Raw genomic sequence first — 16610 nt, 5'->3', positions numbered from 1 at the left:
TCTAAAGTTGATAGTAACTTCATTTCTAACTCTTCGAAAATTTTAACCTTGGCAAAAAGTTATATGTGATTTGCGAGAAATGAATGCCGTACGACGTGTCCGACTGAATGACCGCCCGTGCAGAAGTTACGGAACAATGGGAACGCCGCACTTCCGTTACCAGAATACTGATTTTACGACAGGGGGAACAGTGACTGTTGAAATTAAGTTTTGCAGGACAGGCCCAAGTGCATTTTGTAGGCCCATGTTTTATTGACCGGTTTCGCTTCTTCGCAAATTAAGCTGGCAATGAAATCCGCCAACTACTATACTTTAAACTGCACATTCCAGAGATACTGGTGATGCTCTTGAAAAATTAGAGAGCGAAACCGGCTAATAAACCGTACTGAGTGCGATTTGTGTTGCCCTGAGAAACTTAACCATAGATACTGTTGTAGTATAAGGTATTTTTAGAATACACTAACAAGAGGACTATTATGAACTGCAATGCTATCCGAAAATGTTCAGTGTCATTGTGTTTAGTCGTCTCAGATGAAATAATTTGACAGAGATTTATTTCATGGAGTTTCTTCTGCGTTTGCACTGTAACAATTGTGAATTTGCTTTTAAGAACTAGAAATCAATTTGCGGTAACTACAAGGAATGCTCCTATGCGGAATGTCTGTTTAAAGCGTAATGTGTGAGTTGTAGGTAAGACAAGTTTATTCATTTGTAAGCTAAATGCATATAATCTGTTAGACTCAATAAGAGACGCTTGAACACAACGTCATAGCGATGATTCACTGCATAAGCTTCCGTGGCGCTGACAAGCGACTGACCGCCTGATAAAGACTAGCCGCCTCTCGCAGCCGTGTCGACCTCTGCCGAGTTTTACGTGGCAATGCACCCTATCCCGTCTCGCTCCATCCTTGCTCGCTACCTGCCTACGGACATTTGCTACACCAAATGCGTCCTGTTATTATCACTTTATTCAGTAAAGTCGCAAATTGCGTGAAGGTAGCGTGGCCGAGCGGTCTAAGGCGCTGGTTTTAGGCACCAGTCCGAAAGGGCGTGGGTTCGAATCCCACCGCTGCCAAACATTTTTAAATCCTACAAATGTGTTCGAGAGAGTAACAGAAAAGACGACTGATGATTGCAAATGATGAAGTACGTGATCTTCAGACACAGTAAATTGGATTGTCGATAAACTGCATCGTGCATCTCGATTTTATTCGCCTGATGCTAAATTAAAACTGTCCAGTCCGTGTTTCGACTCCGTGGCTTGCGGAACTACGCTGCAGTTGTGTGCTGCCGAGTGTTGCTGGTGTTCAAGGAAAAGATTAATAAATGTTCAAATGGCTCTGAGCACTATGGGACTTAACTTCTAAGGTCATCCGTCCCCAAGAACTTAGACCTACTTAAACCTAACTAACCTAAGGACATCACACACATCCATGCCCGAGGCAGGATTCGAACCAGCGACCGTAGCGGTCGTGCGGTTCCAGACTGTAGCGCCTAGAACCTCTCAGCCACCCCGGCCGGCATTAATAAATGTCTTTCTAGAGTAAGGAAAGCTTGAAATTTAGTTTTGAAGGAACACCGAAACGCCTACTCCCCTCGCTATTCGGAAGTGACTGATTAATGATGTCAAGTTGGTGAGGAAGTGATAAGTATTCAAATTAACGCCTTTAATTGTCTATATGCTAAATGCATAAATATCATGGTGGCCTAATATTTAAGCGAAATGGTGGTTCTTCTTTAGTGTTAATAGCAAACGCTTGCGATCTGTCGGGCTCAGTAATTGACTACTCGGAGAGCCATTCGAAAAATTCAGCGAAGAGCTTAGCTTGTATGGAACAGTTTACCTTGTCAGAAAAGAAGTGTGGTCTGAAACCTTTGGCATGGCAAGTTCATGGACAACCGAATAGCCAAAATAGAATTTCAAAAACACATACCCTCTTACGTGACTATATGCGCTCATAAGGTGTATGTTGAGCACGAAATCCAACCGCGCACGTGAGGGGAATTTGTGAGTGTAGACGCCCTGTTCAGTTGCCAGTAGGAAACAACCAGTACCGACATACGCAATCGTTCTGTGTGGACATATCGACACCTCTGTGGCTGCATCGAGGGCTGGATGTGGGAGAAATGTGAATGGAGAAGTAACATAAACTATAGCCGAAGAGCAAGGGAACGGAATAGAGAGCGATAAAGCTGGCAGTAAAACTAAATCAATGGATGAAGTTGATATCGATGTCACCACAAGGACACCACAATCCGCCTGTGAAAGTGGTAGAGGATGGCAACAAGCGTTAGTGAGAGCAAAGAACAATAGAAAAACAGTGAAAATAGATATTCTGAATACGGAGAAAACAAATGCGACGACGAACGTATGACTGATGAAGGCACCACGCTGGAAAAATCTGTGGATTGGACCCAACAACAAAACCTCTTCTACACTTCTTCACTGCGAAAGCACACACCAACAACATAACTTGCTCAAAACAGACATGACAAATAGTGAAAAACCTAAGAAGAGGAATCCAAAACTACTATTCGAATATCAAAAAACATAAAAAGGACAAGTGGATGGACAATGAAGTCCCACCAAAATGTATCTTTGTGTTGCATGTGAGAGAATTCCACGAGCTGCAAACCAAGCCTGGTGGGAGTGAAACACTGTCTCCTGGGCAAACGACCCATCGAATTCACCGAATGAAGCCTATTTTCGATCGTGTATTAGGAAGTAATGGTCATCGGTCATAGAATGATACATATCCTGTGGAAACCCGTGAACAGAAAGAAGCGTTAAACTCGATGAAACAAAACGCATAGGTTTCCAGGACCATCTAAGGAGGAAAAAATGGAAAATACAAAGAATTTCGAAACTGGGAACAAAATATGTATCATAACTATAGACTGTCACATAGAACTAAAAACAAGGAGAAATAATCATGGAATTCCAAAAATTCTGAGGAAATCTTATTTTAACCAATTTCTAAAAAGTGAGAGTTTTACCTCTAATACATACATAAAGTTCCCCACACCGCAAATCGCATTTTTAGGCTAACAACCTAAAAACATACAAAGAGTCTATGCTAGAAGACTCATTTATCATATGAAGTTTCCGTTCTTCAACTGCTTTCATCATTTGCCTAAGTTTCTAAAAAAAGTTGGAGATATACAGCTCAACTTGTCAAAAGGACGTTAATTTTATGTTTTCTTTCCTTTTAAATTTTGTTTTAACGACTGTGAAAAACATTTTGATCTGTTCACTACGTAAGGACAAAGTAAGTCTAAGAACAAGAAGGAAAGAATTTTATCAGGATGGTTACATTTAATTTACTTCGCGAAGAAGTATCGGTTTACATTATTACTCCCATTTCTAAAGGTGCACGGGCAATGAAAGAAAAGTATTGACAGTTCACATCGGATTTTTCTTTTAGGAAAATATTGCAGAGAAGCTCGATGAAGGTGTAACTGGAGAGCGAATAATAATAATAATAATAATAATAATAATAATAATAAAATGATTCAGTTGGCAAGTTCCAGGCTATAAACAGAAAGGTTTGCGATTTTAAAGCCTACCATTATACAAAGAGGTGACGGAAGTCGTAAGATAGCGAGATGCACATATACAAGTGGCGGTAATATCGCATACACAAGGCATAATAGGACAGTGCATTGGCGAAGCTGTGATTTGTAGTCAGATGATTCATGTGAGAAGATTTCCAACGTGATTATGGCGGCATCACGGAAATTAACAGACTTTGAACGTGGAATTGTAGTTGGGGCTAGACGCATGGGACACTCGATTTCGGAAATCGTTAGGGAATTCAATTTTCCGGGGGTCACAGTGTCAAGGCTGTGCCGGGAATAGCAAATTTTAGGCATTACCTCTCAGCACGGGTGACATAGTGGCCGATTGCCTTCAGTTAATGACTGAGAGTAGCGGTGTTTGCGTAGAGTTATCAGTGCTAACAGACCAGCAACACTGCATGACATATTCGGAAAAATCAATGTGGGACATACGACGAACATATCCGTTAGGAAAGTGCGGCAAAAATCTGGTGTTAATGGACTACGGCAGCAGACGACAGAGGTGAGTACCTTTGCTGACAGAACGACTTCGCCTGCAGCGCGTCTCCTGGGCTCGTGACCATATCAAAAATGGCTCTGAGCACTATGGGACTCAACTGCTGAGGTCATTAGTCCCCTAGAACTTAGAACTAGTTAAACCTAACTAACCTAAGGACATCACAAACATCCATGCCCGAGGCAGGATTCGAACCTGCGACCGTAGCGGTCTTGCGGTTCCAGACTGCAGCGCCTTTAACCGCACGGCCACTTCGGCCGGCGTGACCATATCGGTTGGGCCCAAGACGACTGGAAAACCGTGGCCTGGAGGGATGGTAGCTGACGGTACGGTTAGAGTGGGGCGCGGACCCCAGGAAGCAGGGACCCAAGTTGTTAACAAGGCACTGTGCAAGGTGGTCGTGGCTCCATAGTAGTGTGGACTGTGTTTACGTGGAATGGACTGGGTCCTATGGTACAACTGAACAGATCATTGACTGGAACTGGTTATGTTCGGCTACATGGAGACCATATGCAGAAATTCATGGACATCATGTTCTCAAACAACGGTGGATGACAAAGCGCCATGACACCGGGCCACAATTGATCGCGACTGGTTTGAAGAACATTCTGGATAATTCGACCGAATGATTTGGCCAGCCAGATCGCCCGACATGAATCCCGTCGAACGTTTATGGGGCGTAATTGAGAGGTCACTTCATGCACAAAATCCTGCACCGGCAACACTTCCGTAATTATGGTCGGCTACAGAGGCAGTATGGCTCAGCATTTCTGCACGGAACTTCCTGCGAAATGATGAGCACATGCTACGTGCTGTTGCGGCACTACGCCGGGAAAAAGGAGGCCCGACGCGATATCCCAAGAGTTTTGCCACCTCATTGTCAGTGTACTACTGCAACTGATACAATAAGTGAATCACAGTCAGATATTTACAAATGGGTTGCGAAGAAGACGGTTGCTGATCGAAAATACGAGCAAGCATGTAATTTAAGACTTAAGTGAGACAGTAAAAAAAATCTTGAAATCTGGTAATTAAGGAAGGCAGGATGACTTACGGATTGTGGACGGGGCCCTAATCAATTACTATTGGGTTGCTTTGCAATTTCACTCATTTATTGTAATAAATAATTTTTGAAAACAAGCCAATGAGTTCGCAATCAGACTTTTAAGGCATGTAACCACAATCACGAGTGAAAGCCTTTAACCGAAAAATGGCAATTATTAAAAAATTTAACAAAAGATAAAATACAGACAGCTAATAATTTTGAAGAAAAGCCAATGTGGTTGAAATCAGAATTTTAAGGCAAGTAACCACAATCACTGCTGAAGGCCTTTAACGCCCAAAATGACAATTATTAAAAAATTTAACAAATATACACAAAATACAGACAGCAAAATTTTTTTGAAAACAACTCAATGTGGTCGCAGTCAGAATTTTAAAGCAAGTAACCACAATCACAGCTGGAGGCCTTTAACGTGAAAAATGGCAGTTATTTAAAAATTTAACAAATATACTGTCAAACGGGGAATGGCATAGCAAAAGTTAATTTAAAAAACCTAACAACAGATCAGCAAACAGGTGAGACAAATGATGGTAACTTAATAACACAATAATAAAATAAAACACAAGGGCCAGTGACAGACGGTGCTCCAGGAATCGACCTCTGAGTAGGACACACCAAAAACACATTCGCGAACGAAGAGAAAGGCAGCCAAGAGATGCATTCAGATCACAAGATGGTAACTTGGTCTAGTGGCAGTCTAACGAGCGACTAATGATAATGAGGCTACCTGACATCCAACAAAACAAATACAAGATGTAAAATTACGCCAAAGCCGGAACCGGCGGTCTGGGCTCCGCCCTGAGAATACTGTGCTTAGAGCGCCCAGAACAAGAAGGAAAGGCAGAAGAACGCCACCCCACCTACAATCAAGAAGCTGAGAAACTTACACGCCTCACCAGACAGCGGAGGCAAGGCAAGGAAATGTACACTGCCATTACATACACAAACCCCCAGGGGAGGTACTGGGGCGTTAGCGGTCACAAGACAGAAAAATACCGCTGGTTGAACTTAACAATGTAAGAAGATGAAAATAGTAAATAGTAATTAGATGTTCAGGAAGGCTAATCAGATCCACCTTCCCTAGGTATTCCACTCGCTGCTTTTCGCCTCGGCGACACTACGAGCAGCAACACGAACCCAAGTCAGTGGAGAATCGCGAGATATCGCAATGGTGGAGGTTTTTCTACGCGAATTGCAATGCACTCAAAGATGCAGGATCCGGTTTCCACGAAGTCGTGCACCATCGTGACCACTGCCCTTCGATCCGGCCGTCCGTACACGCTGCCAGCAGTCCCGGCGTGTTGTCGCTCTGCTCGGACCTCGCTGTTCCTGCGTCCCCTACCGAACTCCGCACACACACACCACCGGAAGAAGAACGAGGTCGCCCTAAAGGCAGGACTCAGAACTACATATCGATAAGCGCCGCTGCTGCCACTAGCGGACAGGCAACGCTTACGAAACCGAGTGGCGCCAGTGAACACTAAAGAATACAGTCTGGCAGAAACCTACACATGGCACAAACGCGAGCCGCAGCATGGCTCAATTTTGTATCATGCTTTTATTGCCTGATGGAAAACTAAATAACAATACGAAAAATCTAGAAATTAATTTGTTAATGAACAAACTCTAGAACAAAATAATGACAAACGTTCACAACATATAGCTAAAAAGGGCAAATATTCAAACCATTGCAACCTTTACGTCACTTTCACTTATTGTTCAGTTCGGCATTTCTTTCTGTTTTTAAAAGCAAATCTTTAGGCTAGGACTGTCGATGCTCTGTATACCTCAGAAAAAATATTAACAGCTAACTGCCATAGTATTTCAAGAGTTGTTTTCTTGGACTGATACAGTTTCGCAGTCACGGTATTTTACATGGAGGTATAAGGAGGGGAGATGCCATGACGTCACAAACTTGAAGCCGACAGAAACCGAGCTCCGCCATTGCAGTTTGGTCAGAAGACTCGTTTCCGATTATGCTACTGTCTAGAGCTGCTGAAGGTTTTTTCATTTTAAAATGCCGGTTTGCGTTGTTTACGGGTGTACTCAAAAAATGGTGCAAATGGCTCTGAGCACTATGGGACTTAACATCTGTGGTCATTAGTCCCCTAGAACTTAGAACTACTTAAACCTAACTAACCTAAGGACATCACACACATCCATGCCCGAGGCAGGATTCGAACCTGCGACCGGAGCGGTCACGCGGTTCCAGACTGAAGCGCCTAGACCGCACGGCCACACCGGCCGGCTACGGGTGTACTAACCGTTGGAATAGTGCTACCAAGTTAAAAGGAATCACGTTCCATGCGTAAGTGGCCCCGTTCGTAAAATATTGTCGTTTATATTCGTGAGATGTGCGGCCTTGTTTACGTTTTGTGAAACTGTTTTCTTCTTATTTTATTTCAGATTTCCGATCAATGAAGCTCGTAGGGCTCTGTGGGTTCATATGCTTATTTTTCTTGACAAAGCACAAACGATGTTTGTATTTACAAATGAAATTTAGTATAAGTGTGTAAACGAGTAAGAAATATCATCCGGTATGTAAACTAGCATAGCTTTCGGGTTCTGCTTTCAGTTTACATCGACACAAATACAGTAAAAGGCGATTTGAGTTTGAAAAGAGCTTTGTACACTGTTATTTTTCATCATTCGAAGTTCGTATCCAAAAGAAACACTTAAGTTAACGAGACCAAATCAGTTGTATTGCTGGGGTAAAAACGCATTAAAAACAAAACGAAAACACCTGAAAAAGCTATTCTGACGTTGTGTTATGCATGTAAACATTGTAACACTCATCATCTGAAATTATTTCACAGACATAACGTTAAATATGAAGAACACGCAATTCTAACAAGAGCTCTGTCACTGGTTTGACCAATCAAACATGGCGGCCCACCGGCTTCAAACAGACGTACAGCAGACGGCCATAGTGCCATCTCCCCTCCTTATACCTCCATGGTATTTTACTGATATGTACTACATCCCATCGACGGGGCAAGGTAGTCAGTGATATTGCTACACATTTACTTGACGAGATCTCTGGACTCACATTCAGGAGGAGTGAATTACGAAATCGAATCGAACAGCTGTCGATTTACAATGATTTAGATGACTCACACGACGTTTTGTCACCGCTGAACAATAGAACTACACGTTGTTTTCGGTGTGCTTATGGAAGAAAGTCATTTTCTAATTTGTTCCACACTAGTAGTGGAAAAGCGCCTACCAACTGCGCAAGCGCATCGTGTGTTTCTAAGTGAAAGACGTGTTCCAGCTGGGAGTTCCGATCACTGTGCTTACCACTTGCCGTTTCTTAAATTAGGCCGAAACCTCTACATCTACTTCTATACCCCGCACGCAACATTATGGTGTGTGGCGGAGAGTATTTTGTGTATCGGTGTCAACCCCCAACCCCCCCCCCCCCTCCTCCACTTTTCTTGTTCCTGCCACGAGGAAGAGTGATTGATGGTAAGCTTCCGTGTGGGCTGGAATCTCTCTGATTTTATCTTAATGGTCTTTTTGCGAAGTGTACGTTGAAGAAGTTGGATGTCTCTTCGAGGAACGTACGCTCTAGAAATTTAAACGGGGAAACAATTCCGTCATGCACGATGCATCTCTTGTAGGGCCTGCCAATGGAACTCTGTGAGCGTGTCAGTGACGCTTTCGCCCTGATTAAATGAACCTGTTTGGTAACGCTCGTTGGTCTTCTTTGGATCTTCTCTATTGCCTCTATCAATCTATCTGGCGAAACTTACTGACTGACGAGGAGTACTCTAGTAACGGTCGAACGAGGGTTTTGCAAGCTACCTCCTTTGTAGATAAACTACACTTCATGAATATTCCTCTAATAATTAGCTTTATGAGATCGTTCCACTTTAAATACACTCCTGGAAATGGAAAAAAGAACACATTGACACCGGTGTGTCAGACCCACCATACTTGCTCCGGACACTGCGAGAGGGCTGTACAAGCAATGATCACACGCACGGCACAGCGGACACACCAGGAACCGCGGTGTTGGCCGTCGAATGGCGCTAGCTGCGCAGCATTTGTGCACCGCCGCCGTCAGTGTCAGCCAGTTTGCCGTGGCATACGGAGCTCCATCGCAGTCTTTAACACTGGTAGCATGCCGCGACAGCGTGGACGTGAACCGTATGTGCAGTTGACGGACTTTGAGCGAGGGCGTATAGTGGGCATGCGGGAGGCCGGGTGGACGTACCGCCGAATTGCTCAACACGTGGGGCGTGAGGTCTCCACAGTACATCGATGTCGTCGCCAGTGGTCGGCGGAAGGTGCACGTGCCCGTCGACCTGGGACCGGACCGCAGCGACGCACGGATGCACGCCAAGACCGTAGGATCCTACGCAGTGCCGTAGGGGACCGCACCGCCACTTCCCAGCAAATTAGGGACACTGTTGCTCCTGGGGTATCGGCGAGGACCATTCGCAACCGTCTCCATGAAGCTGGGCTACGGTCCCGCACACCGTTAGGCCGTCTTCCGCTCACGCCCCAACATCGTGCAGCCCGCCTCCAGTGGTGTCGTGACAGGCGTGAATGGAGGGACGAATGGAGACGTGTCGTCTTCAGCGATGAGAGTCGCTTCTGCCTTGGTGCCAATGATGGTCGTATGCGTGTTTGGCGCCGTGCAGGTGAGCGCCACAATCAGGACTGCATACGACCGAGGCACACAGGGCCAACACCCGGCATCATGGTGTGGGGAGCGATCTCCTACACTGGCCGTACACCACTGGTGATCGTCGAGGGGACACTGAATAGTGCACGGTACATCCAAACCGTCATCGACCCCATCGTTCTACCATTCCCAGACCGGCAAGGGAACTTGCTGTTCCAACAGGACAATGCACGTCCGCATGTATCCCGTGCCACCCAACGTGCTCTAGAAGGTGTAAGTCAACTATCCTGGCCAGCAAGATCTCCGGATCTGTCCCCCATTGAGCATGTTTGGGACTGGATGAAGCGTCGTCTCACGCGGTCTGCACGTCCAGCACGAACGCTGGTCCAACTGAGGCGCCAGATGGAAATGGCATGGCAAGCCGTTCCACGGGACTACATCCAGCATCTCTACGATCGTCTCCATGGGAGAATAGCAGCCTGCATTGCTGCGAAAGGTGGATATACACTGTACTAGTGCCGACATTGTGCATGCTCTGTTGCCTGTGTCTATGTGCCTGTGGTTCTGTCAGTGTGATCATGTGATGTATCTGACCCCAGGAATGTGTCAATAAAGTTTCCCCTTCCTGGGACAATGAATTCACGGTGTTCTTATTTCAATTTCCAGGAGTGTAGCTCTGTACGTATACTCTCAGATTTTAATGGATACGATAGCTTACAGAAAGTTTTCGGTAATCGTGTAATCATACAATAACGGGTCTTCTACCTATTTATAGGCAATAGGCTGCATTTGTTTATGTTGAGGATCTGCTGCCAGTCCTTGCTCCAAGCGTAGATCCCATGCAATTCGCTACGAATTTCTTAACGCTGCGACTTCTCTTGTCATCCGCGAACAGTCTCCTGGAGTTCCGGCGTCACCAACTAAGTCATTAATAGACTACATATTTTGTATTAAGTAACGATGCTACAACACTGCCTCGGGGTACGTCCGAAGTTACTTTTATGTCTAAAGGTCTCGCTCTGTTAAAAATGACACGCGGCTTTATATTTGCTAAGAACTCTACAGTCCGACTAAAAAGCTGGTTTGATGTTCCTTTGTTCATTAGCCGACAGTAAGGAACTGTATAGAAAATTTTCCGGAAGCAAAGACCACAGCATCAACCTGCTCGCCAGTATCTACTGTTTTCTCGGTCCCGTGGACGAACAAAGATAGAAGTTTCCGGAAAATTTAAAGACCAGTGTCTTTGAGTGACATGTTTCTTTTGTCTTGGTGCAGACTGTCGGCGTAAGTAGCAGGAGGCGGTGTATTCACGTTATTCAGTTCAGGGGCCGAATCTCTGAGTCTTTCTGAATGTAATTAGATAGTTGCAAGGCATCAATCATTAGTTTGGAGCTCTATGAAACTCCTACTCGCATTCACAGCAGAATGTTTGACAAACAGTGATATAGTGTATGTTTGCAAGTGCAGTTTTGACTTGACAAACTGTACTGAAAGACCAGCTGCTGTGCAGATGTCAGACTACTACAGGAACAACAGTTTTTTCTAAATAAAAAAATCAGTGGAACCAATTTATGACTATGAAACTTCACTGACATATACATGCGTGAAAAAAAGAAGAAAACTGTTTGCTCAAGACAGAATCTTTTTTAAAAAAAAACTCACTTTTTGAAGCAAAAACAGATGAAAAAGTGAACACCTCAAGATGACTACTTGCTTAGTATTCAGGTAGTGGTGTTTAAACTTCAGCAAGGAAGACCTGCTAAAAAGTAGAAAGTGTTGTCTATAAAAAAATAGCTTTTGCATCACACTACAACTTTTAGGCTAATGAGAAAATTTTGCCTGTTTTAACGCGAGTTCATCAGTGTTTACCTACAGCTTTGATTGCTATTTCTATCCTGTCATCAAAAGGTAGACCCACGTCTCATCCATAGATAAAATCGGCGCACAAAATCAGCTGGTTTATTTTTATAAAACTGTCCAAACATTACTGAGGTACACAAAGTTCCATGCAGATGAAAATAGTGTGTGGACCGCATATCGAACCTGCGACCTTTACCTTTTGCGGGCAACAGTAAATATGCCGATTATTTGATGCTGTGGTCTTTGCTTCCGGAAAGGATTCGATATAATTCCTTACTGTCGGCTAATGAACAACAGCTAACCAGCTTTCTAATTGGACTGCAAAGTTCCCAGCAAATAAATATAAAGCCGCGTCTCATTTTTAATGGAGAGAGACCTTCCAACATAAAAGTAACTTTGAGCGTACCCCGAGGCAGTGTTGTAGCAGCAATCACAAATCGTAGTCTATAAGTGACTTACTGGGTAACGTTGGAACTCCACGAGGCTGCCCGCGGTTTCCAACAGTACCTCATCTCCTACCTTTGCTGAGGTATTCTATTCCGCATTTTCCCTATTTTATGAGAGTCAAAACCATTTTTAATGAAAACGATACTAATTATCTCCAAGATCGTGGTTTTCGTTAAAACCAAGTTTTGTGCGAACTCTTTAACACTTTCACGCGCAATGATACTCCTGCAGGATGAAGTTTCCCGGTAAAAGGGCCAGTGTCTGGCAACTTTACGTTCTAGGATGATCCTTCCAGAATTGCTACCAAAAGACAGAGTTAGGTTGGCTATAAAAAGCACTGCCATTTAGGTTTATCGACTGTTTTCCTTGGGGAGCCAAGGTTTTAAATAGCACCGAAATAGCCTCCACCTTTGGACTACCACGGAGAAATTAAGATACTGTTCCTTGATAGGTACGGTCAGCCTACGTACCACGTGGATCAACATTCTAGGCGCCATATTGAAGCGGTGTTCCTGAGTGCTAAGGCCTCAGAAGTATAGAAGAGGCTGCTAGTTTTCGACGAGCAAACCGTTGAAGCATACTGTTGCTTGCTATTCGAGACAACTCGATAAGTAAATGTTATGATGATACCTCAAAGTACGACTGCAACCGGTCTATGAAGTCATCCATGCTGCCGCTCAGTTAATGCTAAACATTCTGCTACCATCGTAGCACCCCTTGACAGAATCTCTCGCTCGCCTTCTTCATTTTCTCATGTATTACAATAATTAACTTACTGTTTGTGATTTTCTCTTGTTGAACGGTGAGTGATGGCGCTCTAGTGAACAGTAGAAGTTGAACGGTTCAAGCACGCTTTTCCGCTCATTTCAGTACTATTAAATTAATTGTTTGCGTGAGTTTCTTTTATCTATACAGTTATAGCTGTATTTAATACATCTGCCGGCCGAAGTGGCCGTGCGGTTAAAGGCGCTGCAGTCTGGAACCGCAAGACCGCTACGGTCGCAGGTTCGAATCCTGCCTCGGGCATGGATGTTTGTGATGTCCTTAGGTTAGTTAGGTTTAACTATTTCTAAGTTCTAGGGGACTAATGACCTCAGAAGTTGAGTCCCATAGTGCTCAGAGCCATTTGAACCATTTTTAATACATCTGTTTATTTGAGTCTGTCTATAACCCTTATTTATGTAGCTATCTCCAGGTGACCTTAATTTCTGTTAGTTGCTTGATAATAGTCGCAGTGATTAAGCGAGAGGCCAAGGTTAATTACGCTTGCAAATACGAGAGGAAGGTGATGGCTGGGTCGCGGTCAGGATACAAATATATGAAACAGGGTATCTTTCTAGTAAGAACAGAAAGAACTGTATGGAGAGCTATTACAAAGCAGGTCCGTTTTTACACAATATGAGCGTTTACATCATGACATTGGGTTGGTTAAATTGAGAGGAGGGGATCATACAGCGAGGTCATCGATCTTATGACATTTACTAAATCCAGTACAGTTAAAGTAATAATATCAGGACATGAAGCGGAACATATTAGAAAACGTTTATTGTAGCTAGTCAGAAAACATTAGAAATAAATTACGTAGTGTGTCTTAGAGAATAATGGCACTGGTCTTTTCTAGGAAAGCTTCTCTAAGAAGTGCATCGTTGGTGTCTGAAAAACTTGACTTATGGTTCTGAAGCCAAGAACTTCAGCAGATTCCTGAGGTTGAAAGAAATTATCATAACACAAAAATTAAGTACTGCGATATTAATAACAGATTGCTAAGACAAGCATTTGCTTGTAATTTCGCCAATCGGCGAATCTTTCAGTTTTACAATGATACTAAGCAAAGGCATGAGTGGAGCAGCCTTCAGCTGCAATATTATTAATTTTCGAAATGTACCAAAATTTCTGGCTTAAGTATTTTTTTATAATAAATGAAGATTCTTGTAGAGTAAGACACTCTGACATTCTGGTTGTTATATTACTCGGATGCATCTGTATGTTCTGGTGCTAAGCAACGTATAAATATGGTAAATAAGCACCTACCTTCCTTCAAACAAACAGGTGACTGTATAAGAGCTAAATTTATTGATTACAAATGTAACGAACCACGATGTAAATGAAATTCCATAGTCCAAACAGCTGAGCACTATCAAAGAGCAGAACCTCACCACATGTTTTCTGCAAGACGAAAGCAACGACAACGAGACAACAGGTAAAACTTCAATTCATTTGCTGGTGAGTCTTCCCAGTTGTATGGCAGTGCTCGATTGAACTTTTCCACTCCAAAATTCCGTCCAGAGCTGTACTGGGCATCTTCATAGGTACTCCACGTTCTGCTGAGTCTTGCAGTAGTCCGCCCAATACTGTCTTCATGCAGAATAGAACAACAAGAAACACGTAAATTTGCCTTTTGATGTAGCAACTTCGCTGCAATCTTCGAAGCCAAAGGAGAAGACCACATAATCGTTTGAAAACTATAAAATAAATATTAATTGCGAATTATTTAAAACTACTGCACTGATTTTTCTATTTCATGAAATTCGGCAACGGGTGACTTCATGAAGTCTGCCGATTACACGACATCGAAAGAGTACTACGGGGCAAGTTTAGCGCATGCCGAAGTGCTTTTTCGGTAGACTTTTGCAGAAAAACATACGTGAGTAGAAGCTTGGAGTGTAACGGCCGACAACAGAAGTGCAACGAACACTGAGCATTCTTGAGTGTGGAAGGTAGAAGAGAGACATTACAGATCGTACATGAGGCTTTTAATTTCAAGTTGGTGAAGAGCAACGGTGGGGATGGGGGGGATTGGGGCAGATGGCACTCACCCCACTCACTATAATGTTTGGGAGGGGGGGGGGGGGGCAGGAACGGCTCCCCTCCCTCCCCCGTCCCCCTCCGCTTTCCCAATCCTAATTTCACTTAGAAATGTACATGATCTACAACCGGTGACTGTGATAAAAATTATGCTGCTCGTCAGAAAGTATGCAATTAGTATCTCGGTTGACAGTTATTTTTGCATATGACTGATTCAAACTGTAGCATCCTTGAAGTTATTGTCCGTATGACAACGTTTAACGTCTTACAACTACAACTAAATTCTATATAGTCTTGTCATTAGTTCTCGCGTAGGGATGAAAGTCTTGTACAGAGCTGTGATTTGTGTCTTAATGAGTGGTTGCATTACGAAGAAAAGAGCGAGAAAGTGCCTGTTTGACAGCATTAGATGGTGAGAAACAGAAGACCGCAGAGAGAAACGACATTTCTTAAAGAAGGTTCGCGGAAGTGGAAAAAAGCTACAGAGTAGTTCAAAATGCACAAGAAAAATCTCATCACGAGTCTGACGGAATTATTCAGCAATGTGAATGTAGCACACCCGTGATCGCCCAAGTTGCGGTAAATCTGCTGGCCGATCAGGAGAAGGGGAGAAGCGCTTTATTGTCAGTTTATTCAGGTTGCTCGGCCGAACTGGAAACGTCTTGAGAATACATAACACTTCTCAATGAGAGGAATGACGATGTACGCGAACTGAAGATACGGTTGAAGCGAGCGACACTTTGAAGACGCTAACGACACAAAACGAAATACTGACAATATTATGGCTTACATGATCGAGTGAAGCATTGTGAAGCAAATAAAAGAGTCATTTTCCGAAATATGGAAATTCAACAACAGATGTGCTTCTGTACATCGCGTCAACACTGAGATGCTCGAAGAAAGCAGATTTTTTTTGAATTTATATACTCCGATGGACTCCAAGCCACAAACACCGTTAAAGGCTTCCGGGCGCTGCCTAGCGCACAAAGAAAAGAAGAAAACATTATTTAGTGCTCACAAAAGTGGAGGCACGTGAACAGTCGTTGCACACACATGATGAACCTGGTGTAAGAAAGTTTACACCGACAGCAAGCAACGTATTTATTATTCACACGCAGCACAGAAGCACGCAAATTCAGCATGCACCAACGAAGTACTGACAGCTGAATGACGAAGCAGTTATTCGCATGCGGGCAGCCTAAATTATCGGAGTGGAAGGGATGCAAACTGTTGAGGGCAACATTTCAGAGTGCAGAGAGAATTATGACTGGAATTAAAATATAGACGAAGTGACTGACCAATCGAGACGTCGATACTCTGAAAGAAATATTTGACTTGAATTTACATGTGCTTGTGTATACAAACGATGCACTGGAAACTCGTTGCGTAATAGAAACTTAGAAATGTATGTTCTTACTAAGAAGATGTAAATTGTGTTACGTATGGTGTGTATGGTGGACCCCCGGGACTGGACCATTTTAAATCAAATCCCAAAAAAAAAGGTCAAAATATATTCAGTAAATAAGAGACAATTTATAGTTAGAGACCCAATACGTATGCAAGATGTAAACATAGAGGTACATACATATGATCACACCATTCCAATTGTCATTGGGTGTGTTCATAATTTTTAGAATTTACATAAAATGTTGCATGAAACTTAAAAACTGTAGAATGTTAACCAGTTGTTCGCTAGACGGAAATATTCTACATGAAAAGATTTTTGT

At 43.3% G+C, this 16610-nt stretch overlaps 1 non-coding gene across 1 annotated transcript; it reads left to right on the top strand.

The window, feature by feature from the left end:
• The first annotated feature begins 995 nt into the window (after window positions 1-995).
• Trnal-uag (transfer RNA leucine (anticodon UAG)) lies at window positions 996-1075 on the top strand. Its single transcript has one exon. It is a non-coding gene; the product is annotated as a tRNA-Leu (tRNA).
• Window positions 1076-16610: the final 15535 nt, after the last annotated feature.

Source organism: Schistocerca nitens, chromosome 6 (genome assembly GCF_023898315.1).
Source record: "Schistocerca nitens isolate TAMUIC-IGC-003100 chromosome 6, iqSchNite1.1, whole genome shotgun sequence".
Lineage (NCBI taxonomy): Eukaryota > Metazoa > Arthropoda > Insecta > Orthoptera > Acrididae > Schistocerca > Schistocerca nitens.
The sequence above is the reverse complement of the archived record's forward strand: the minus strand, read 5'-3'. Positions and strand labels throughout refer to the sequence as shown.